This window comes from Triticum dicoccoides, chromosome 2B (assembly GCF_002162155.2).
Source record: "Triticum dicoccoides isolate Atlit2015 ecotype Zavitan chromosome 2B, WEW_v2.0, whole genome shotgun sequence".
Classification (NCBI taxonomy): domain Eukaryota; kingdom Viridiplantae; phylum Streptophyta; class Magnoliopsida; order Poales; family Poaceae; genus Triticum; species Triticum dicoccoides.
Window position 1 is genome coordinate 282,317,670 of NC_041383.1, and position 25,962 is coordinate 282,343,631.

Below are 25,962 nucleotides of genomic sequence, written 5' to 3' on the forward strand. Positions count from 1 at the left end.
AGCCGCCGTCGCCTCCTCCACCAGGAGCTCCGCCGCCTCGGCCCTGCTCGCCGCCGCCCCATGTCGTCGGCCTCTGCGCCGCCTCGTCGGAGGCCGGACCTCGCCGGACCTCGCGCCGCCGCCTTCGCCGGACCGGATCCAGTCGTCCACGGCCTCCCCGGCCATCCCCCGTGCCTCCTAAGACCTCCTCCTCGCCGGAGATCCTCGCCGAAACCGCCCCGCCTCGCCGGAGAGAAGATGGATCAGATCCACCAGGAGACGAAGCAAACGGGATCCCCGCGTCCCGGCTATCTCCATCCCGAGTTGACTTTTCGGAGGGTATATTTTTGTCTTAAGTCCCTGTTTTCAAACATTATCATACCATGTTCATCGCATCGTATCTCTGCATCGGTAGCACCGTTTCGTGCGTGTAATATGTCTAATTGTTCGCCTCAACGAGTACATCATTTCATTCCATTGCATCATATTCATTGGAGCTCATCTTGATGCCTGAATCATCGTTGCAAGGGTGCTTCATGATGTTAATCTGCTGAAACTGTTATTACATGCTCATTTGTCATTTTTGCCATGATTGATGTGTGCATCCTATGAGGTTGATGTCTTCATGTGTTTTGATCTATGATATGTGTTATTTACATAGGTGCATACCATGTATTTTTCTGATCAATGTGGTGACTAGCACAAGCATGCAAACTAGGCATCGTGATGTTGCTGATTTTAGACCCTGTTCTGCTGTTATTTTGATGCCATGTAAACATGTTGCTACAGAGAGATCCATGCATATTTTGAGATACTTCAGTAAGGGTGTTTTGAACATATGGTTGTGCTCTATCCATTCATGCCACTGTTTGCAATTATGGAGTAGTCTAGCATGTCATTTTCGTGCTCTACTTTTGCTACAAAATGTTTCCTGGCAGATTGTTTACATGTTATTCAATTTTGCCAAGGTTGTTGTAGTTGATCCTTGCATGCTATTAACTTGTTCTTGCCTTGGTTTGTTTAATAAATATGTCTTCTTACTGTTGGTTGCCTTGCCATGCCATGAATTGCTTTGTGGTGAGTGGTACAAGCTCACAAACATGCCTTCATAATTCTGTTTCTGTCATGTTTGAATCTGAATATAACTTGCCATGTTTACATGGGTGCCATCATATCTTCTGACCCTTTTTGGCTTATGGTCAGTAAGGGTCTTTTGATCTATGCATTTAGTAGATTCATGCCATGCCTTTGTTTGCCATGATAAGTTCGTATAACATGTTGTTTGATAGCTCTAAACATTGCAACCTGATATTATTTTCTGCAAAGTCCGAATTGTTATTACTTGCAATCTTACCATGTGTGTTTGAGCATGTTCTAGTGATTTCTAGAGATAGTTCAGTGTTCATGTTTTGTTATTCTTTACCTGTACATCATGCCCATGCCTTTTGTTTTCTTGTTGAGGTCCTGTAGCATGTTGTTTTGATGCTTGCAATATGCCTAGTTGCTGTTTTGGATAGTTTGTCCTTTAAACTTGTTTCATGTGTGTGTGTTGAACCGTTGCTCCGTTTTGAGTGTGCTCTATATAAAACTTGCTTAGAATTGCATGTAGCTTCATATTATCATGTTGCATCTTTGTTTTGGAGGTTTGCTTGATGTTTGTATGCATTTTGCATCAATGCCATGTTTAGCTTGTTTTGCTCATATCTTCTAGGCCGTAGCTCCGAACTAAATGAACTTCATGTGTAACTTGACTAGAATCTCGTGTAGATCATCCTTGTGCATCTTAACTTGCTGTTTAACAACTTGAACATAAGGTTTATACAGATCTGGACCAACTTCAAAATTTGCATATGAGGACTTACCGGAATTGTTATATGTTGTTCCCGGCCTCATTTAAACTTGCTTTGATGTGTTGCTCTTATTTGCATCATCTCTTGCCATGAGTAGATTCATGTAGCCTTGTCATGCATCATGCTTGTTGTGCATCATGCCTTGTTCATGTGTGGTGTGTTTACCATGTTGTGCTTCTTCTCGATAGTTCCTGTTTCGTTGCGATCGTGAGGATTCGTTCGTCTACGCTTGGTTCGGCTTCATCCATTCGTCTTCTTCATGGACTCGTTCTTCTTCCTTGCGAGATTTCAGGCAAGATGACCGCTACCCTGGATCTCACTACTATCATTGCTATGCTAATTGTTTCGTTCTATCGCTATGCTGCGCTACCTATCACTTGTTCTTCAAGCCATCCCAAATTGCCATGAACCTCTAACCTTTGATACCTTTCCTATGCAAACCGTTATTTGGCTATGTTACCGCTTTTGCTCAGCCCCTCTTATAGCGTTGCTAGTTGCAGGTGAAGTTGAAGATTGCTCCATGGTGGACATGATTTTGGTTGGGATATCACAATATCTCTTATATTATTAATGCATCTATATACTTGGTAAAGGGTGGAAGGCTTGGCCTTATGCCTGGTGTTTTGTTCCACTCTTGCCGCCCTAGTTTCCGTCATACCGGTGTTATGTTCCCGGATTTTGCGTTCCTTACGCGGTCGGGTGATTTATGGGACCCCCTTGACAGTTCGCTTTGAATAAAACTCCTCCAGCAAGGCCCAACCTTGGTTTTACCATTTGCCTCACCACCACCTATATTTCCCTTGGGAGTAATTAACCCAAGGGTCATCTTTATTACAGCCCCCCCGGGCCAATGCTTGTCTAAGTGTTGGTCCAAACTAGAGCACCGTGCGGGACCATCCCTTGGCAACTTGGGTTACGTCGGTACCTGTACGCTTAGCTTATCCGGTGTTGCCCTGAGAACGAGATATGTGCAGCTCCTATCGGGATTGTCGGCGCATCGGGCGGTCTTGCTGGTCTTGTTTTACCATTGCCGAAATGTCTTGTAAACCGGGATTCCGAGTCTGATCGGGTCTTCCTGGGAGAAGGAATATCCTTCGTTGATCGCGAGAGCTTATCATGGGCTAAGTTGGGACACCCCTGCAGGGTATAATCTTTCGAAAGCCGTGCCTGTGGTTATAGGCATATGGGAATTTGTTAATGTCCGGTTGTAGATAACTTGACACCAGATCCGATTTAAAACGCATCAACCGCGTGTGTAGCCGTGATGGTCTCTTCTCGGCGGAGTCCGGGAAGTGAACACGGTTTCTGGGTTATGTTTGACGTAAGTAGGAGTTCAGGATCACTTCTTGATCATTACTAGTTGACGACCGTTCTGCTTGCTCTCTTCTCGCTCTTATTTGCGTATGTTAGCCACCACATATGCTTAGTCGCTGCTGCAGCCTCACCACTTTACCCCTTCCTTTCCCTTTATGCTTTGCTAGTCCTGATACCCATGGTAATGGGATTGCTGAGTCCTCGTGGCTCACAGATTACTACAACAACAGTTGCAGGTACAGGTTACGCGATGATCTTGACGCGAGAGCGATGCTTGCTTGTGTTGAGTTCTTCTTCTGCTTCTTCGATCAGGGGATAGGTTCCAGGTCGGCAGCCTGGGCTAGCAGGGTGGATGTCGTTTGAGTTTCTGTTTATGTTTCATCCGTAGTCGGATGTTGCTCTTATGTATTGTGATGTTGTACTCGTGTGGCAATGTATGCCTATTGTATGTATCCCCATCTATTATGTAATGTTGATGTAATGATATCCACCTTGCAAAAGCGTTTCAATATGCAGGTCTATCCTTGGTGGGACCTTCGAGTTCCTTTTGGATAGGGTCGCATATTGGGCGTGACAACAACCCTGCTCGATCTCGTCGGGATCGAGGCTCTCTCCCGTCGCCCGTGCTCCTTCCCGAGTAGCGCACTCCGACGCCTCCTAGTTCCCGCAGCCGCGCAAGCACCCATGGAGGCGCGCATCCTCAAGCCCGTGCTCCTGCTCGACTCCGCCATCCATCGCACTGCCGACTCTCCTGCAGCTCTGTCGGAACCCACCAGCCCAGCAGCGAGACCGAGCCCCTGTCTCTGCTCCCGTGCTCAAGACCTCCTCTTCCCCGACGTTGCTGCCTAGCTGGAGCTCCTCCATCGTCGGTGACCAGCAGGTCCCAGCGCCTCCCTTTTTCCCTGTCTCCTCTGTTACCTGTTCTTGATCCGCCTCTCTCTCATGTCCCTGTCTCTCTCCCCGCCATGGACAGGTACCAACAACCTGTCGGCCACCAGGAGCTCAAGACGCTGAACCCTCCCCGTTGTCTGCATCTCCTCCGGCAGCGCCGCCGTGCCCGCACGCCTCTAGCGAAGCTCCGGTCAGCCAAGCCGCGCCCGTTCTTCCCTTCTTTTTTCCCGTTTCTTCTCTGTACCTCTCCTCTCTGAAACTCTCTCGCAACCTGTACATGATTCACAAGAGTACATCCCTGCCGCCGGCCCTCTTCCACAGCGCGCCGGCGCTGCCATGCCTCGTTTTGGCCCGAATTGCCACCAGATCCGGCCACCTCCGGCGCCTACTCGCTGGTTCCCGCCGACCCCGTCGCCAGAACCTCCCCGGCGCCGTCTTCTACATCGCCGTGAACCTGCCGTTGCATCCTCTGTTTCCCTACATCAAGTTCCAGCAGCGAGCGCCTCTCTCGACCGGGTCCTGCCCACGTTGACCACGCCAGCCTAGCATCGCCAAGGCCCAGCGCGTCTCCAGCCCCCCACTTCGCCCCCTGCCTCCCCTATCCACCGAACGGGCCATGGCCCATGGTGAGCCTCCAGCGCCCATGCTGCTATCAGGCCAGTCAGATTCGGCCCGCAGTGTTTTTTTCCTGCTGCTGTGATTTTCGCATTTATCCAGAGTTTACAGATTTACAGAAAAACCCTTGAACTTCATGCATATAATAACTCATGAACCGTGCATCATATTAAAATGTTTTATATATGTTAAATGCTTAGAATTTCATCTAGTTTCATAATATGCCACTTTCATCCATGTTAAAAATGTTTAAATGCTGTTTGTTTAAATTTGCTCTAATGCCATGCTAAAATGTTTTATTTCATAACTAAATAACCGTAGCTCGGAATTAAATGTTCTTTATATGTAAATGGGGTGGAAAAATGCCTAGTTTAACATGGTGCACTTTATTTTCCTGTTTAACAACAATAAAATATGTTTTAGGGCAGAACAGTACCAAATTCGAAATATGCATATGGGGATTTTCCGGAATTGTTGTTTGTTGTTCCGGCCTCATTTAAATTTCCCTAAATAGTTAGTTTACTTATTCCTACCTCTTGCCATGTTTAACAACATTTAATATTGTTGGGTACTTAACCGAGAGTGAACTAAATAATCCGATTGTGGTGTTTCATCAATATGCAACGAGTTGCATATTGAGCTCCACTTAACTCGTAGTATTGTTTGTTGCAATTTGCTTCGCCATGCCTCATTAAACCGGACATGCATCATACTTGATTGTGCATTATGCCATGATTATGCTTGTGTGTTTACCATGTTGTTTGTTTCTTTCCGGTGTTGCTTCTTAGTTCTGGTAATGTTGCGATTGTAAGGATTCGTTCGACTTCTCCCGTTCGTCTTCTTCATGGACTCGTTCTTCTTCCTTGCGGGATTTCAGGCAAGATGACCGTCACCTTGGATCTCATTACTATCATTGCCATGCTAGTTGCTTCGTTCTATCGCTATGCTGCGCTACCTATCACTTGCTCTTTAAGCCTCCCAAATTTGCCATGTCAGCCTCTAACCTTTTCACCCTTCCTAGCAAACCGTTGCTTGGCTATGTTACCGCTTTGCTCAGCCCCTCTTATAGCGTTGTTAGTTGCAGGTGAAGTTGAAGATTGCTCCATGGTGGACAGGTTTATGTTGGAATATCACAATATCTCTTATTTAATTAATGCATCTATATACTTGGTAAAGGGTGGAAGACTCGGCCTTATGCCTGGTGTTTTGTTCCACTCTTGCCGCCCTAGTTTTCGTCATACCGGTGTTATGTTCCCGGATTTTGAGTTCCTAACGCGGTTGGGTGATTTATGGGACCCCCTTGACTGTTTGCTTTGAATAAAACTCCTCCAGCAAGGCCCAACCTTGGTTTTACCATTTGCCTCACCTAGCCCTTTTCCCTTGGGTTTCCGGAGCCCGAGGGTCATCTTTATTTACCCCCCCGGGCCAGTGCTCCTCCGAGCTTTGGTCCAAACTAGAGCCACTTGCAGTGCCACCTCGGGGAAACTTGAGGGATGGTTTTAGTTGTACGTAGTGTTCATCCGGTGTGCCCTGAGAACGAGATATGTGCAACTCCTATCGAGATTTGTCGGCGCATCGGGCGGCTTTGCTGGTCTTGTTTTACCATTGTCGAAATGTCTTGTAAACCGGGATTCCGAGACTGATCGGGTCTTCCTGGGAGAAGGAATATCCTTCGTTGATCGCGAGAGCTTATCATGGGCTAAGTTGGGACACCCCTGCAGGGTATAAACTTTCGAGAGCCGTGCCCGCGGTTATGTGGCAGATGGGAATTTGTTAATATCCGGTTGTAGATAACTTGACACCAGATCCGAATTAAAATGCATCAACCGCGTGTGTAGCCATGATGGTCTCTTTTCGGTGGAGTCCGGGAAGTGAACACGGTTTTGGGTTATGATTGACGTAAGTAGGAGTTCAGGATCACCTCTTGATCATTGCTAGCTTCACGACCGTTCCTTTGCTTCTCTTCTCGCTCTTATTTGCGTATGTTAGCCACCATACTTGCTTAGATGTTGCTGCAACCTCACCACTTTACCCCTTCCTTTTCCATTAAGCTCTGCTAGTCTTGATACCCATGGTAATGGGATTGCTGAGTCCTCGTGGCTCACAGATTACTACAACAACAGTTGCAGGTGCAGGGTATGCGATGATCATGGCGCGAGAGCGATGCTTGCTTGTTTTGGAGTTCGTCTTCTGCTTCTTCTTCGATCAGGTGATAGGTTCCAGGTCGGCAGCCTGGGCTAGCAGGGTGGATGTTGTTTGAGTTTCTGTTTGTGTTTCATCCGTAGCCGGGTGTTGATCTTATGTATGTTGTATTGATGTACCCTTGTGGCATTTGTATGTCTTGTATGTATCCCCATCTATTATGTAATGTTGATGTAATGATATCCACCTTGCAAAAGCGTATCAATATGTGGTTCTATCCTTGGTGGGACCTTCGAGTCTCTTTAGGATAGTATCGCATATTGGGCGTGATACCATGCTTCCATCGTTCATGCCCGACCTCCTCCTTCCTCCTCCGACCCCGCCTTTGGCTCACCTCGGAGCCATACGCCTCCTCCTCGCCTTGGTCCTGAGCTCCGAGCTTCTGCCGTGGCCGACAGCCTCGGGAACCTCCAGGGCTGACCTCGCAACAGCGCCGTCCATAGCTCCTTTTCTTTCCTCCTATTGAAACATTTTTTCTGTTTATAACACTTAAAGCCACACCGAAGACAACAGAGGTGTTTCTACAAAAAACAAACATTTTTCTGCTTGTAACACTTAAAAAGGTACTGCAGGTTGATTACCTAAAACTACTAGGATTTTTTTTGCAAAATGCTAATGGTGAACGGGCAGAAGCAATCCGTATTTTATTAATAGGCATAGATATCTGTTTGTAAGAAATCTTGACCATAGCAATTTCTTTTTTTTAGGGTAACCGATTGCCGCTTTATTTAATCGTCGAACCTCGGAATGTCATCCGAAATTACATCAAGCACAAAATCCGGTGGAACTCGTAGCCAAACCTTACACAGTTCATCTCCTACCCCTACCTTAGCTAACTTATGAGCGGCAACATTAGCACTACGACTAACCCAAGAAACTTTACTCTCAGCAAAGCTACCAAGGATGGTTTTGATTTCTTCAACCCACGGACCGACGGCGGAAAGATTCTTGTTGTCTTGCTGTAGCATATGCACCACGGCCTGGGCATTCAACTCCACATGAACTCTTGTAGCATTCATCTGCGCTGCCACCTGCAAGCCCCTCTTGCAAGCCAGTATCTCCGAAGCTTCTGGATCGATAGCGTTCGGGAAGAAGTGGCAGGCGGCCGCCAGAAATCCACCATTGTGATCCCTCAGCACCGCGCCACCTCCCCCTTTCTGGCCATACTTTGAGATCCCTCCATCCGAGTTAACTTTTATCCAGCCTTCATCTGGTGGCCTCCATCTCTGCAATTGTGTCCGCTTCGGCTCCCTCGGCGTCTCCCGATGTACCGCTTTCCATTCTGCCATGTGAGTGAACACTGTGTGCATTATTTCATGTGGTGGCGCAATGGGTTTACCTTCTCTTGTAGCATTACAAGCTAGCCACAGACCATAAGTAGCCTGCACCATAATCTCCTTCTCTTCGTCTGAAGCACCCGAGAACCAGTTAAGTAACCAGCGCGCTAGAGCACTCTGGGAGAACCAGTTAAGCAATTTCTTTTGTTACCTACTATTTATTCCGTCCCAAAATAAGTGTCTCAACTTTGTACTACTTTTAGTACAAAGTTGTACTAAACTCGAGACACTTATTTTGGGACGGAGGGAGTATATCGGATGGACTTTTTCTTTCTTTTTTGCTAGTGTCCCTTTTAAGGCTGCCAAATACTGTTTTTTAGGCTTTTTAGTGGGACAGAAGTGACGGCCTTTTTAAGGCACTTTTTTTTTTGAAATCGGCACTTTCTTAGTTTAGCGATTTTAAGTTAGGCCAGGGGCTTCGCACGCGCTTTTTCGCGCTAATGTGCGTGTGCCAGTGAACGACGTTTGATCGTGGACCATTCAGCGCGAACAAAACATTTGCTCGGGAGTCGGGATGGCTCCTAGATCGAATGACAGATCATTGAGGTTTTTCTAAAAAAAAATCAATATTGAGGTCCACAGTTTATTTATTTATTTACCCTGCCGAGCGGATATGTGCACGTTGTTGTCCTGCATATATTCTTCTTCTTTTTTTTTTTGGATTTTTCCTGCATATATTCGACCCGTCTAATCATCAGAGATCAGCTGATCAAATGATCCTGCAACCACCCCTAAAAAATAATTGATCCTGCAACCACAATCGTAAATGGTTCGACCACCACGAGGAAATCATGGAGGTTCCGGGAAGAAGCTTTCGGCCGGCTCGTATTGTGTTGTCCATTTGTCTTTCTCCAAACGACAAAAGAACATTTTATGAGGTAGACGTGTCTGCCGGGAGGGACGAGATGCTTGCCAGCTCTGCACAAACTGTATGGCAATCGGCGTCTCCAATAGTGTCTTGCTGAATTCTACTATTTGTTACTCCTAGTACTTTAGATTTGGCCATCATATACCGTCTCTATCACATAAAAAAGCTAGCCAAGCTCGTGGAAAATCAGAAGCGGGCTGGAGCTTGTTGAAGGCTTACGAGATGCAGCATGCACAACTCAAAGTCTGCCTACAACCACGTCATTAGGACGACTACGGCCTCCTAGCCCCTGCCGCCGGCCACTCCAGCCGTGGCGGTCACCACACTCGGCCGCGGTGATCACCGTGCCCCACATCCGGCTGCAGATCACTTCGATCGCAGTATCCACCGACTATGTCTCTGGCAGCTCAGGATTTCAATAAGGGTGAGGAATTTGAGGAGGAAATTTGAAGAGTTTGGGGTGTCTGCACCAGTGCTGCGGAACCAGATGTCTTCAATGAATTCCCATGGTGGTAAAATTCACCAGGTCCAAGATCAAGCTCACCACACAATCGATGGCCACCACCTTACTTTCATGCTTTGGAGATTTCGCTTCCCTCTACAAGGTGGTAGAGATGCTACAAAATTGGTCATTCAAGTTCATTGTCTCTTCTGAAGACAATTCGCATCACAATTATCAAGGGAGGTAACATGTCTCTTCCTAAATTCAATATCAATTTCCTTCTCTTTAGTGATGGAGGTCCAAATTCTAAGGTGGAGCTAGATCTATACCTGCAAGGAAAAGCTGATGCATGGAGTCGTGTTTTCAATTCTCACATCCTAGAAAATCATATGCCCAAGTTCTTAGATACCCTAGTGTTTTTTGTTATCCCACTAGATCCAATTCCCATTCGATTGGCATTAATGCATTAGTTCCTGCCGAGGATTCAGCTCTCCGACGTGATCAAAGTCCAGAGCCGTCCACAGAAATCAATGCAAGGGAGGGAAGGAACCAAATTCAAAACTCCGGCTCTAGGCCCATGGGGCGTGACAACCCATTTTGTGTTCACTGTCTCCTCCTGGGCCAGAGGCCCAACTGCATCAATGATGAGTGATATTTTTACACTCATTTCATCTTTGTTTAAACCGATATATTTTAATTGAAAAGAGATATTCACTCCGATATTGGTACTAATGAGTAATGACCAATGAATGCAAAGGATTTCACAAATCCTCTCTTTGATGCATTTCCACAGGAAATGGGCTGAAAAGGGAAGAAATCACGTGTGAAAATGGAATGGAAGGAGAATGGAGGAAGAAGAAATCAACAAGAGATGCCTGCGTGAAGACAACACAAAAGACGACGTTCCATATGGGCGCGAGCGCCCGTATGGCGTGAATTCCGAGGCAGATAGTCCACCTAAACAACTTTCGTTAAAGGGACCCCGTCGAAATGACAACAGGGAGACGAGCACAAAAGCCAGAACCTCTTCATCATCATCTCCACTCACAAACCTAGCCACCGCCATCTCCATAGTCATCTCCACCACCACCATAGTGCTCATCCATCTCATTCATACTTGTAATCTTGCAACGCACAAGGCATCCATTGTAAGACATATTGCAATCGATCAATCTCAAGATGTGTTCTTCAATGTTTTCTTCCCGCGATCTGTTCTCCATGTGTGAGTAGTTCCGTAAGGTATGGGTTGAGGCATAAGCCTTGCAACCCGAGGTTTTTGTTGAGGGGATAAATGGAAGACTTTAACATAATATCCCGTATGTGTGAAATAAAATTGTTCCATGAAGATGTCTCTTGTCTTATCTTCATCCCTGTCGGTACCCAGGATCATGGAGATCGAGCACCAGTGAGTCTAGGAGCAAGGAGACCGTGAAGTGTTACACCGAACACTGGTGACAGTAAGTTTCAATAGGGTAACATGGATCATATCCTTGGGGAGAAATGAGGTGTAGTCTTTAAACGCCCAAAGCTCTTGTCTAATTTCATTATCTGAATTATCGAGGCAACCCCACGCGACGCATAGGGCATGCGGTAGGACAACTGATTCTTGATGCAGGACTCGTGTTGGTCAAGATGTTATTTGGACACATCCCCCACTTTGATCCGTAAGAAGCACATCTCGATGGGTGACTTCCAGCGCACAAATTAATATCTTATTTGATACCAGCGTAAATACAAGGTTGTAAGCATAAGACCTCATATCCGTACCTCTTTTGTTTATCAGTATTTGAATCACTATTGGCTTGCTGATCCGGTCAAAAGCTGGATCTGACACTTTCATGAAAGCTTGCTAAAGATCATGGCTTCAAGGGAATCTTCCTCTCGTGGGTTCCATAACCCAGGGTCACCTCTGGGAAAATAGGTGCGGGATACTCTTTTCTGTTCTAGTACCAGATCAATAAAAGGAGGTATCAAGCCCTTTTTCTGGCGCTATTGCCGGGGAGGAGTTTAGTATTCCTAGTCTTTGTGTTTAGATTTTTTTGTTAAAGTTAAAGTTAACTTTTAATTTTTGTCTTTACTTTTCTATTTTCAGTTTAAAATTTACTTTTTGTTGCAAGTCTTGGCAGTTGAGAAATCAAATAATTACTATGGCTCGTAATCTTGGGAGTTTTGCTACTCCTAGCAACAACTTCATGTGTGAACCTATAGCACAACATGGGGTAGCAACCGCTGAGTATGAGATTAAACCGAACTTAGTTTCCATGGTTTAACAGGACCAATTTGGAGGCTCTTCTTCTGTTGATGTCGGTATGCACTTACACAATTTCACTGAATTGTGCAACATGACACACATAAAGGATTATGATCCGGACGCACTGGAATTGCGTCTATTTCCTTTCTCCTTGAGAGGAAAGGTGAAAGAATGACTTCTTGCACTACCTAAGGCAGTGTTACTTCTTGGGTTGATTGTTGCAGTAATTTTTTTATCTAAGTATTGTCCATCTGCAAAAATTATGCAATTACGTTTTCAGATTACAAGTTTCAAGTAAGAAGAACACGAGCCACTAGTGCTTGCATGGGATAGAATGAAGGAAGCTATAAGACACTGTCCCAATCATGGAATGGAGGGATGGTTAATCCTCCATATGTTTTATAATGTTTTGAATCATATGTCAAAAACTATTGTTGATACAGCTTCAGGAGAAACGATCATGGGAAAGCCCATAGAAGTGTCAAGAGACTACTTGATGATATACAAGAGAACCATGCCCAATGGCATGTTGAAAGAACCACCACTAAAAGGTTGAATTCCATGGAAGAAATTAGCATGGAGTTAACAACCAAACTTGAAGAACTTATCTCTGTGATGAAAGGTAAAGAAGAGGTAAACGTGAATGCCATCAGTAATGAAGAAACTAGTGGTGTGAATTTTATCGCTCGTAATAGCTACAATACTAATTGGAAAAATAATGGATATGCTCCTAGACTTCCTTATCCTAGTAATGGAGGAGCATCCAATAATTCTAATGGAGCTAATGCTAGTAATAGGAATACTCTTGAAGGAACTCTTAGAAGTTTTATTGCCAGTCAGACTGAGTAGAATGTAACTTCAAGAATATCTTGAAGAATCATGATAACTTACTTGGTCAATTGACTAGTAAGGTTGTTGGACTAACAAATGATGTGCAAGTACTCGAAGGAAGATCCAAGTGCTACTTGTGAGCTCCGTTGGGATTTTATCAAAGAGGAGAGGATGAAGCGGTACAGTAGAGATAAGTATTTCCCTCAGTTAAGAACCAAGGTTACCAATCTAGTAGGAGAACCACACAGAACCTTGTTAGCAGCACCTGCACACACACACAAAAGCAAATACTTGCACCCAACGCAAACAAGGGGGTTGTCAATCCCCTCGGAGGTTATTTGCAAGGATCAAATCTCATAGTGGTAGGAAAATAAATAAATTGCAAAATAAAATTAAAATAAATAAAAGTGCAGCAATGTATTTTTGGATTTTACATATGATAACTGTAGACCCGGGGGCCATAGTTTTCACTAGAGGCTTCTCTCTCAAGCATATAAAGTATGGTGGGTGAACAAATTATTGTTGGGCAATTGATAGAAAAGCGCATAGTTATGATGATATTCAAGGAAATGATCATGTATATAGGCATCACGTCCGAGACAAGTAGTATGACTACTGCCTGCATCTACTACTATTACTCCACCCATCGACCGCTATCCAGCGTGCATCTAGGGTATTAAGTTAGTGAAAACAGAGTAACGCCTTAAGCAAGATGACATGATGTAGACAAAGTAAACCCAAGCAATATGAATAAATCCCATCTTTTTATCCTTAATGGCAACAATAGAAATACATGTCATTTCCCTTTCTATCACTATGATTGAGCACCGCAAGATTGAACCCATCACAAAGCACCTCTCCCATTGCAAGAAAAATCAATCTAGTGGGCCAAACTAAACGGATAGGTTAGAGAGAAATACAATGCTATAATAATCATGCATAAAATAATTCAAAGAAGACCCAATTAATATTCAGGAATAATCTAATCATAAACCCAATTCATTGGATCCCAACAAACACACCGTAAAAGAAGATTACATCGAATGGAACTCCAAGAACATCAAATTGAACATTGTATTGAAGATCAAAGAGAGAGAAGAATCCATCTAGCTACCAGCTATGGACCCACAGGTCTGTGGTGAACTACTCACACATCATAGGAAGGGCAATAAGGATGATGTAGAAGCCCTCCGTGATCGATTCCCCTTTCGGCAGGGTGCCGGAAAAGGCCTCCAATTGGGATCACGGAAGAAAGAAACTTGCGACGGCGGAAAAAGTATTTTAGGTGGCTCTCTGATGTATTGGGAATATTTGGGAATTTATAGAGGTGGAATTAGGTCAAGAGGGGCCATGAGGGGCCCACAAGCCTAGAGGGCGCCCCCCTGGGTTTGTCGCTTCCTCGTGACTCCCCAGATCTTCTCCTAAACCTTAGTGGGTCCCTTCTAGTCGAGAAAAAATTAATCCAAAGTTTTTTCTCCATTTGGACTTTGTTTGATATTGATTTTCTGGAAAGCTAAAAACAAGCAAAAAAACAACAACTGGCACTGGGTACTAGGTTAATAGGTTAGTCCCAAAAAAATGATATATAATTGCATATAAAATATCCAAGATTGATCCTCTAATAGCATGGAACAATAAAAAATTATAGATACGTTGGAGGCGTGTCACCAAGAATATGTACGCACAAGTAGATAAAATAGCAGAGAGCTAGACACTAATAATTTTGCCTAAGTTTGCGGGTAAACTAGAGCCTAATCCAATTGAAGAAGTTAAAATGGTGAGAAGCAATGAAGAGAAAGCTGAAGTACTTGACACAAGCCATGTGCCTGAGTACAATTATATTGTTGCATATTTTGTGAAGATGATATCCACGAAGTATCCACTACCAGATGTAACTAATAATGAAGCATATAATGTCTTTGTTGAACAAGTTGCAGCCAAGGTACGTGAACTTGATGATGAAAGGAAGAAGCTCTACAGTAAGTTACCCGCTAAGCAAGAGGATGCTTTTCAACCTACTATAGAAGTTGAGATTGGAATGAATAAATTTAGTGCTTTACGTGATCTAGGGTCAAGTGTTTCCACTGTCCCAAAATCAGTTTATGATAGTCTTAATCTCGATACTTATGCTAATATCGAGATCATTTTGAATATGGCTATTCTACTTTTACTCACGCAGTAGGCATTAAGCATGTTGTTATAGTTCAAATTAACGATTGCCCTGTTATGATTGATCTTGTCATAGTAGATATTCCTAAAGATCCAATTGCTCCTATAATTTTGGTCGACCTGTTCTAAGGACTATCAAAGCTATGATAAATGTGTTTGAGGGGAATATTAGATTTGATTTACCTGCTGAAGATCCTTTTGTAAGAAATTTCCCTAGGAAAAAGAAAATGAGGACCTACTCAGGAGGAGGCATCATTATGAATGCCAGAAGCTACGATCTCGGTGTGTTTGCATCACCTTGATCACTACTTGGTCAAGATAACCGACCAAAAACAAGCACTTCGTGGGAGGCAACCCACGCGAATAAAGTAGGCAAGTTTTTATTTTTATTTCAATAAAAAGAGTGATCGAAGTTTTATATGAAGAAGTAAGTTTGGAAGAATGGTTCTAATGAAGGCTTTCTGATTTGCCAGTTGAATTATGTGTTGAATCGATGTTTGGATGCCTGGAAATATGTCTATATATTGTTTTGGAACTAACCGCGCAGGAGAGCAAAGGAAAAGAAAAGTGTCGAAATAAACAAATTAAAAGATGGCATTTCAAACGACCGCAAGTGGTCGTATGGGTGGTCACATGACCTGATAGAGGTTCCAATGCAAAGTAGCCAGAGGCAGCAGAATAGAAGACGATGTTTCAAACGGGCACGAGCGCCTGTTCGAGCGGTCGTTTGACACCTTTGTAGAAAACAAAGAAAAAATCTAGAGCGTTTGACGGCGTTCCAAACGGGCGCGTGCGCTTGTCCGAGTGGTCATTTGGCACCTTCGACCAGAGGAAGAAAATAATAGATCATAAGACGGTGTTTGAAACAGCCGCTGCCGCTCGTTTCAGTGGTTGCATGATATGAGCACACACACAGATAAGTTTTCAAGAAGAACGACAACGTTTCACATAGGCACTTGCGCCCGCATGAGCAGTCGTTTCGTCTCCTAGCGGCCCTAATAAGACCGAGGAAGAAGGTAATTTCCCCCATCTCTCTCTTCTCTTCTTCTTCTTCTTCTTCCTAGAAACCTCTCCAAGTCCTAGAAAAACTTCACTCGATCTCTCTACTCACTCGATTTCAGTTCAAATCCTTTTGTGTGATCGATCTACGATATGTTTATCCCCCGATCCCCAAGTTATTTTTTGTGAATCCATGTTCTACATGCCAAGCATTTCCATGACTAGGAGATGCATATTTTTGATTCAAAAGTGAGTTTGGCTTGGATTTGCTGATGTTTTTAGAGGAGTAAGACGTTATGATTGCCTTAGGATCAATATTGTTTAAATTTATTGGACGGAAAAATTATTTTCTAGATGTTTGCACGGAGGTCTTCTCATGTACGCGGTGCTTTGAGTTTTTACCCAGGGGATCATCTACACCGACCGTGAAGCTAAAATGAAGTTTAGGTAACTAAGCTTAAGGAAGATCAAAGCAACCAAGTGGGCTTGTGCAATGACACTCGCCAAGCTAGGTTTTACTAATGATTTAAATTTGCTTTGTCATAATTCCGAGTTGCACCATTTTGTTTATCACAGATGTGACACATATGAGCACATCACACTTGAGTTCACTACAAAATTTCATCTATTCAGTGACAAAAACATTGGTGACAAAGAGCAAACCATCGCCAAAAATCATTTTCCTTGGCAGTCCACCGTTGATGTTGCTTGAAACTGCGTCAGTATTTCCCCAAAGAGGAAGGGATGATGCAATACAGCTACGGTAGGTATTTCCCTCAATTATGAAACCAGGTATCAATCCAGTAGGAGAACCAACCGACACTATCTAAATGGTACCTGCACACAAAGAACAAATACTTGCAACCTGACGCGTAAGAGGGGTTGTCAATCCCTCTCGGGTAAGCGTTTGGTAAATAGATAGATTGATAGATGCAAATATAATAACAACAAATAAAATTCAGCAAGGTATTTTTGGGTTTTTGATAATATAGATCTGAAAATAAAAGATGCAAATAAAGTGAAAGGCAACTAGCAATGTAGATCTAAAAGTATATGATGGGAAAATAGACCCGGGGGCCGTAGATTTCACTTATGGCTTCTCTCAAGAAATAGCACACGGTGGGTAAACAAATTGCTGTTGCACAACTGATAGAAGATCAAATAATCATGACGATATCCAAGGCAATGATCATTATATAGGCATCATGTCCAAGATTAGTAGACTGACTCCTGCCTACATCTACTACTATTACTCCACACGTCGACCACAATACAACACACATCTAGTGTATTAAGTTCATGGAGAAACAGAGTAATGCAATAAGAACAATGACATGATGTAGATGAGATCAATTCATGTAGGAATATCCCCCATCTTGTTACCCTTAATAGAAAGGATACATGCGTGTCTTGCTGCCCCTTCTGTCACTGGGAAAGAACACAACAAGATCGAACCAATCACAAAGCACCTCTTCCCATGGCAAGAAAAATCGATCTAGTTGGCCTAACTAAACCAAAGATTCAAAGAAGAAATACGAGGCTATAAGTAATCATGCATATAAGAGATCAAAAGAAGACTCAAATAATATTCATGGATAGAAACTGATCATAAACTCGATCTTCATCGGATCCCAACAAACACACCGCAAAAAGAGTTACATCAAATAGATCTCCAATTGACTGTATTGAGAATCAAAAGAGAGAAGAAGCCATCTAGCTACTGACTACAGACCCGTAGGTGTATGGTGAACTAGTCACACATCATCGGAGAGGCACCAATGAGGATGATGAACCCCTCCGTGATGGTGTCTAGATTGGATCTCGTGGTTCTGGAACTTGCGGTGGTTGGAATTATGTTTCATCGACTCCTCTAGGGTTTCAGGAATATTTGGGAATTTATAGGGCAAAGAGCCGGTGCGGGAGGTCACCGAGGTGTGCACATCCCACCTAGGCGCGCTTGCCCCCCTGGCGCGCCCAGGTGTCTTGTGCTCACCTCGGACCTACCCTCAGGTACTTCTTTGGCCCACTGGGTGTCTTTTGGTCCAAAAAAATATCCAAAAAGTTTCACTGCATTTGGACTCCATTTGGTACTGATATCTGTGAAGTAAAAAACAAGCAAAAAAATAACAACTGGCACTAGGCACTATGTCAATAGGTTAGTCCCAAAAATGATGTAAATTTGCTATAAAATGATTGTAAAACATCCAAGAATGATAATATAAAAACATGGAACAATAAAAAATTATAGATATGTTGGAGACGTATCAGCATCCCCAAGCTTAATTCCTGCTCATCCTTGAGTAGGTAAATGATAAAAACTGAATTTTTTTACGTGGAATGTTGCCCAACACGTTCATCACATATTCTTTTCTTTTGTAACATGAACATTTGGACTTTTATATGGTTCAAAGCAATAGTCTAGTTTTGACATGAAGATTTCAATACTCAAGCATACCAACAAGCAACAATGTCTTTCAAAATATCAACACTAAAGAACGTTATCCCTAGCCCATCATGCTCAATCATTGATCCATTCATGAAACACACTTGCATATTAGCTACATAAAATGCTCAAGTACGATCATAGTGCCCCTTAGTTGGTGCTTCATAAGAGAAGATGGAGACTCAAATAAAAATAAAAGTTGCATAAAGTAAATAGATAGGCCCTTCGCAGAGGGAAGTAGGGATTTGTAGAGGTGCCAGAGCTCAAATCTTAAATTGAGACATACAATTTTTGAGAGGCATACTTTTCCCGTCAACGAAAAAGACCAAGTAATTCCCAACACTTTCCATGCTAGATATATCATAGGCGGTTCCCAAACAGAAAATAAAGTTTATTCCTTTTCCACCATACTTTTACACTCCCCGGCTAGCCGTATCCACATGTACCGTCTATACCAACACTTTCCAAGGAATTTATTATTTGACAACATAAAGTAAATTTCTTTTTCATTTCGGGACTAGGCATCCCTATTACCGCCGTACTCTCGTGCAATGATAAGTGGATAAACATTCATCTTGGGAATAACACATCTAGTATGGAAAATATTGGCCACCCCCTACCGCTTCATGAGTGGTACGGGCACACAAAAAGGAAATTCATTTTAAAAATTAGAGATGGCACATACAAATTTGCTTAGAAAGGCATGGAAATACTACATATAGGTAGGTATGGGGGACTCATATGGCAAAACTGGGTTTAAGGATTTTGGATGCACAAGTAGTATTTCTACTTAGTACAAGTGGTGGCTAGCAAAATGATTGAGAAGCAACCAACCAAGAAACAAAAAATCACATAAGCGAGCATTAAGCATAACTAACACCGAATAATGCACCACAAGTAGGATGTAATTTCATTGCATAACTATTGACTTTCGTGCTTGCATAGGGAATCACAAACCTTAACACCAATATTCTTACTGAAGCATATTTACTCACAAACATGACTCACATATCACTATTGTCATATCTCAAAACTATTACAAAGAATCAAGTTTATTTTGTCCAATGATCTTCATGAAAGTTTTTATTATATCCCTCTTGAATATATATCACTTTGGGACTAGTTTCATATATTGCAATTACTTTTGGCAAGCTCAAACAAATTTAAGTGAAGAACATGAGCATAAATTTTTTCATCTCTCAAAATAACATAAGTGAGCATGAGAGAATTTCTTCAGAAATATTAAAGCACAACATGCTCAAAAATATATAAGTGAAGCACTAGAGCAATTCCACAGCTCGATTTTTTTAAGTGAAGCATAAAGAGCAAGTCTAAAAAATCATAGCATAATTTTTGCTCTCTCAAATAGGTGTGTCCAGAAAGGATACTTGTGACAAACTAAAAAGAAAAACAAGCAAATACTCATATAATACAAGATGCTCCAAGCAAAACTCATGATATGTGATGAATAAAAATATGGCTCCAAGTAAAATACCGATGGTCGTTAGAAGAAAGAGGGGATGCCTTCTGGGGCATCCCCAAGCTTAGTTGCTTGGTTTTCCTTGAATATTATCTTGGGGTGCCATGGGGCATCCCCAAGCTTAGGCTCTTAACACTCCTTATTCCTTCATCCATCATGATGTCACCCAAAACTTGAAAACTTCAATCACAATTCATACAAAACTTAACAAAACCTTCGTGAGATCCGTTAGTACAAGAAAGCAAATCACTACTCTAAGTAATGTTGCAAACCCATTCATATTTTATCTATTGCATTAGATCTACTGTATTATAACTTTACCATGGCTTATAACCCCCAATACAATCCATAGATTCATCAAAATAAGCACACAGTGCAATGGAAACAGAATCTGTCAAAAACAGAACAATCTATAGTAATCTGGAAACTTCGTATACTTCTGTAACTCCCAACATTCTGAAAAATTAGGACAACATGGGCAATTTGTATATCAATCTTGTGTAAACAATTCAGAGCAAAAGCACGTTTCTGTGATTTTTTAAAATCTGCTATTGGGCACAAAAGTTTCTGTTTTTTAACAAGATCAAATCAACTATCACCCAACATGATCCCAAAGGCTTTACTTGGCACACAAACTAAACTAAACATAAAAACACAATTAAAACAGAGGCATAATTGTGCAGACACTCAAGAATAGAAATAAAAAGGAAAAAATTAATTTTTATTCATTGGGTTGTCTCCCAACAAGCGATATCGTTTTATGCCCCTAGCTAGGCATGATACATAGATTCAAGTATTGTCATCTTTAGTTTTTGATCCATAGATGCTCTCATGATTGATTCATATGGTGGCTTCATTCTTGTTCTAGGGAAGTGTTGCATACCCTTTCTTAGTGGAAACTGAAATTTAATATTGCCTTCTTTCGTATCAATCATGGAACCTATAGTGCGTAAAAACGGTCTACCAAGTATAATTGGACAAGACGGATTGCAATCAATATCAATAACAATAAAATCTATGGGCACATAGTTCCTATTTGCAAGAATAAGAACATTATTAATTCTTCCCAAAGGCTTTTTAATAGTGGAACCCGCCAAGTGCAAATTAAGAGAACATTGTTCAATGTCGATAAGACCAAGCACATCACATAAAGATTTCGAAATTGTGGAAACACTAGCACCCAAGTCACATAAAGAAAAACACTTATAATTTTTAATCTTGACTTTAATGGTAGGTTCCCATTCATCATGTAATTTTCTAGGAATTGAAACCTCTAATTCCAACTTTTCTTCTAGAGCTTTCATCATGGCATCTACGATATTTTTAGTAAAGGCTTTATTTTGTTCATAGGCATGAGGTGAATTTATCATGGATTGCAACAAATAAATACATTCAATCTAAGATCAATTATCATAATTAAAGTCTTTGTAATCCAAGAGAGTGGGCACATCACTAGTTAAAGTTTTGACCTCTCCAATCCCACTTTTATCAATTTTCTCATCAAGATTTTCACCCTCCAAATTATCGGGATACCCTCTAGCTAAAGTTGACTCTTCTTCAGTCCCTTTATCATCAATTTTAATCTTACCAAACAAGGAATCAATAGAAGAAACACCAATCACTTTAATATCTTCATCATTTTTATGAAAGCAATCACTGGAAAACATCCTTTCTAAATTCTCTTTTAGCTCTAAGCATAGCGGTTCTTTTCTTACTTTCATCCATAGAAACATATAAAGATTTAATTGATTCATCAACCTTGGGTACAAAAAATTTCAACTTGAGATTTTCTACATCGTGAGAAATTCTATCAATGCTTCTAGACAAATCCTCAATCTTATTCAACTTTCTTCTATCATAGTATTGGAATTTTTTTGAGTATTGGTAAATTATTTAATATCATTCCCAAGATTAGAGGGGTTCCTATTATTATTATTGTAAGAAGAATTACCATAATTATTAGAAGAATTTCCAGGAAAAGGCCTAGGATTAAAATTACCTCAATAAGCATTGTTATTAAAATTGTTTCATGAGACAAAATTCATCTACAGGATCACTATTTTGCTCAATCAAAGTAGACAAAGGAACACCATTAAGATCAACGGGAGCACTTTTATTAGCAACCAATTTAATAAGAGCATCAACTTTTTCACTCAAAGTACTAATTTCTTCAACCAAATTAACTTTTTTACTAGTAGGTGTTCTTTCGGTATGCCATTGTGAATAATTTGCCATAATATTATCAAGCAATTTAGTAGCTTCACCCAAAGTAATTTCCATAGAAGTACCACCGCGGCGGAATCTAAAAGATTTCTAGAAACAAAGTTCAATCCCGCATAATTTTTTTGTATTATCATCCAAAGATTTAAACCATGAGTAGGACAATTTCTTAGCATCAATTTCATTCTTTCCCAAGATTGTACAACATGTTCATGCTCAAGTTGCTTAAAATTCATGATCGAAGCTCTAAGGGAAATAATTTTCATGGGCGGAAAATACTTAGTAAGAAAAGCATCTTTGCACTTATCCCAAGAATCGATACTATTGTGAGGCAAAGAAGAAAACCAAATTTTTGCACAACCCCTCAAAGAGAAAGGAAATAATTTCAACTTCACAATATCATTGTCCACATCTTTTTTATTTTGCATATCACACAATTCTATGAATGTGTTTAGTTGGCACGTGGCATCCTCATTAGGAGTACCGGAAAATTGATCTTTCATAAGAAGATTCAACAAAGCGGCATTACTATCACAAGATTCTGCACTAGTGGTGGGAGGAGGAATCGGAGTGCTAATAAAATCATTGTTATTGGTATTGGAAAAATCACACAACTTGGTGTTTTCTTGAGTCATTGTGACTACATAAACAAGATTGCAAACAGATTTGACGAGAAAAAGGCAAACGGAAAAAAGGGCGAATAAAACGGCAAATTTTTTTGAAGTGGGGAAGATGAAAACGAGAGGCAAATGGAAAATAATGTAAATTGCAAGGAGATGAGATTTGTGATTAGGAACCTGATAGATGTTTATGATGTCTCCCCGGCAATGGCGCCAGAAATTCCTTTTGATGTTGCTTGAAACTACGTCGGTATTTCCCCAAAGAGGAAGGGATGCTGCAATACAACTACGGTAGGTATTTCCCTTAGTTATGAAACCAAGGTATCAATCCAGTAGGAGAACCAAGCAACACTGTGTAAATGGTACCTGCACACAAAGAATGAATACTTGCAACCCGGCGCGTAAGAGGGGTTGTCAATCCCTCTCGGGTAAGCGATTGGTAAATAGATAGACTGATAGATGCAAATAGAATAACGGCAAATAAAATTCAGCGAGGTATTTTTGGGTTTTTGATAATATAGATCTGAAAATAAAAGATTCAAATAAAGAAAAAGGCAAATATCAATGTGGATCTAAAAGTATATGATGAGAAAATAAACCCGGGGGCTGTAGATTTCACTAGTGGCTTCTCTCAAGAAATAGCACACTATGGGTAAACAATTACTGTTGAGCAATTGATAGAAGATCAAATAATCATGACAATATCCAAGGCAATGATCATTGTATAGGCATCACTTCCAATATTAGTAGACTGACCCTTGCCTGCATCTACTACTATTACTCCACACATCGACCGCTATCAGGCATGCATCTAGTGTATTAAGTTCATGGAGAAATGGAGTAATGCAATAAGAACAATGACATGATGTAGACGAGATTGTTGACACTCGAAAGTGGCACAATCATAAAATTTGCTTAAAGCTATGTCAAGATTAATTTAAAGTTATGATTGGAAGTCACCATGGGATAGATCTATTTGAGAAGATCAAGATGGATATGAAGATGGTCTAAAATGGAGCTCAGATGCAAAAGTTATGACAAGTTCAGAGATGCTCATATTGACATCAGATTATAAAATGGCCATAAACTCAATTAAGATGGCATCTGATGGAAAATGTTTCAACATTAAAGTTGTGTGTCTCGTCGAATCAGATGATTTTGATACAAAAGTCGTCTTAATCCGAGGTCGTATGCAACCTGTGGAGGCAAAACAAGGTCAGAAACAAAAGCTACAGAGTCATTTCGGACCGACCGAGTTGATTGACTCGGTGAGACCGAGTTGATCCGGAATATTACTGAAAGTTTCAGAGAGTTGGCCCCGTTCACTCGGTGGGACCGAAGCAAACCAATCGGTGAGACCGAGTTGATCCGGAAAATTGCCAAAGATTCCTATCCGAGTTAGGTTAGGGTTTTTGATGTTATGGATGGACTTTTTAGTCCTTTCCTTGTACGGGAAGTCCAGCCGCCTCATAAATAGATGAGAGGTGACGGCCGATTGAACGACACACAATCGGCAAATCAATATACTACTTTTACCCTTGTTTTTACATCTCTCCCTTGTTCTTTCTCTCTCGTTCTTCGTGTTGAAGGGCAGTGATCCTCGAGGTCCTAGGGGCGAGCGAATCAACGTAGGGCAGCCCATAGCCGCCGCGCGTCCAGACGGGTCCCATCCCGGGCGTGTGGGGTTTCAGGTGCTCAAAAGTGCCCGCCAGATTGCTTGCGTACCGCGCTTCCGGACGGGTCTCCTTTGACGTGAGCTATGATGCATCACCCTCGGCGTTGGAGGTACACGCTGACGTGTTCGTGTGCGAACACACTTTTTGGCGACTCCGCTGGGGATGAAAGATCAAGAATTATCATCAACAATGTCGGATCTCCCCAAGCCCTCAGAAGTTAGCGTCGATAACATCATTAAGCCCGGTCTTGATGAACTATCGGATGAACATCGCCAAGCCTACGAAGCACGCAAGAAGCAGCATGAAGAGGCTTTTGAGGCGCTCAAGAAGAAGCGCGAGGAGGAGGATTTGGAGGCGTTTCTTTCAAGTTTCAAGAAGGACCATCTAGGCAACATCATTTCGGTTGGAAACGTCAATTTCCCTCCTCTCATTGACGAACAAGATGAAATCACTGTGAGTAAAGTTTTTTCTCCAGAGCAAGTGGCTGTGATTGAGAGTCTTGTTAGTAAGGGTAATGTGATGGCATACAATTCTTTTGTGGCTAGTGCTAATGCTCAGAAAAATATGCCTCTGTCATCTAGTGGTACTGTTGGTATATCTGAAAACCCTAGTCCAACTTTACCTATTTCATCAGCACCAGCTATGAAACAACAATATAATATGCCGTTGAATTTTTACCCTACTCAAACTAATCAGCTTGTGGCTGTGCCTACATATCCTAATCCTATTACGAGCGTGCCCAATTCGGCATCAACACCGAATCACTTTGTCACACCACCTATAGGCGCAAGCATGTTTGGTCTTCCATTGAATTATAGCTTGGCGCCCATCCCACAAGTTGCACCGCTAGCTAGTGCTCAGGTTGCTCCTATGTCATTGCCACAAACATCTTCATCTACCTCGGATCCAGTTTTAGCTAAAATTAAGGGAGGATTTGCATAAGATGTTTCTAGAAACTTTCAGAAATGAGCCGAAAGTAAAGAGTCGTGTGTACCAAAAGCCTTATCCTGAACACTTCGATGCAGTTTTGTACCCTCAAGGTTATAAGGTTCTTGATTTTGTCAAATTTAGTGGAGAGGGCACGAAAACAACATGGGAGCATGTTAGTCAGTATCTAGCGCAGTTGGGTGAAGCAAGTTCCATAGAAGAACTGAAAGTGCATTTATTTCCCCTGTCTTTAACTGGCACCGCATTTTTATGGTTTGCTTCTTTGCCACATGGCTCAATTCTCTTATGGTCGCAATTAAAGCAAAAGTTTCATGATCACTTTTATAGCGGCGATAATGAGCTGAAGTTGTCACATCTTACATCGGTTAGGTAAAAACATGATGAATCGGTCACTGATTATGTCAAGAGATTTAGAGATATAAAAAATCGAGAGAGACTTAGCAGATCTTGTTCTTAATGGTTTGAAAACTCACATTAAAGAGAGGCAGAAAGTTATGAGTTTTTGAGCATTAATCAAGTCTTACAAAAAGCTTTGGCCCAAGAGACTCGAAGTAAAGAGGTCCATAGGTCTACAACTGATCGTCCTAGAATGCATATGGTTGAACACAATGATGATAATTCGGATGATGAGGTTGATGTCTATACTACTGAATTTGTTTGGTCCTCAAAGGCCAAACCCTATATGTGTAATGCTCTTAAGCCGATTCGCAAGAATCATGATGAGGAGATGAGGTTTACTTTTGATATATCAAAGTGTGATAAAATATTTGATGCTCTCTTGCAAGACAAGATGATTATAATATCACACACCATACCGCCGTTTGAGG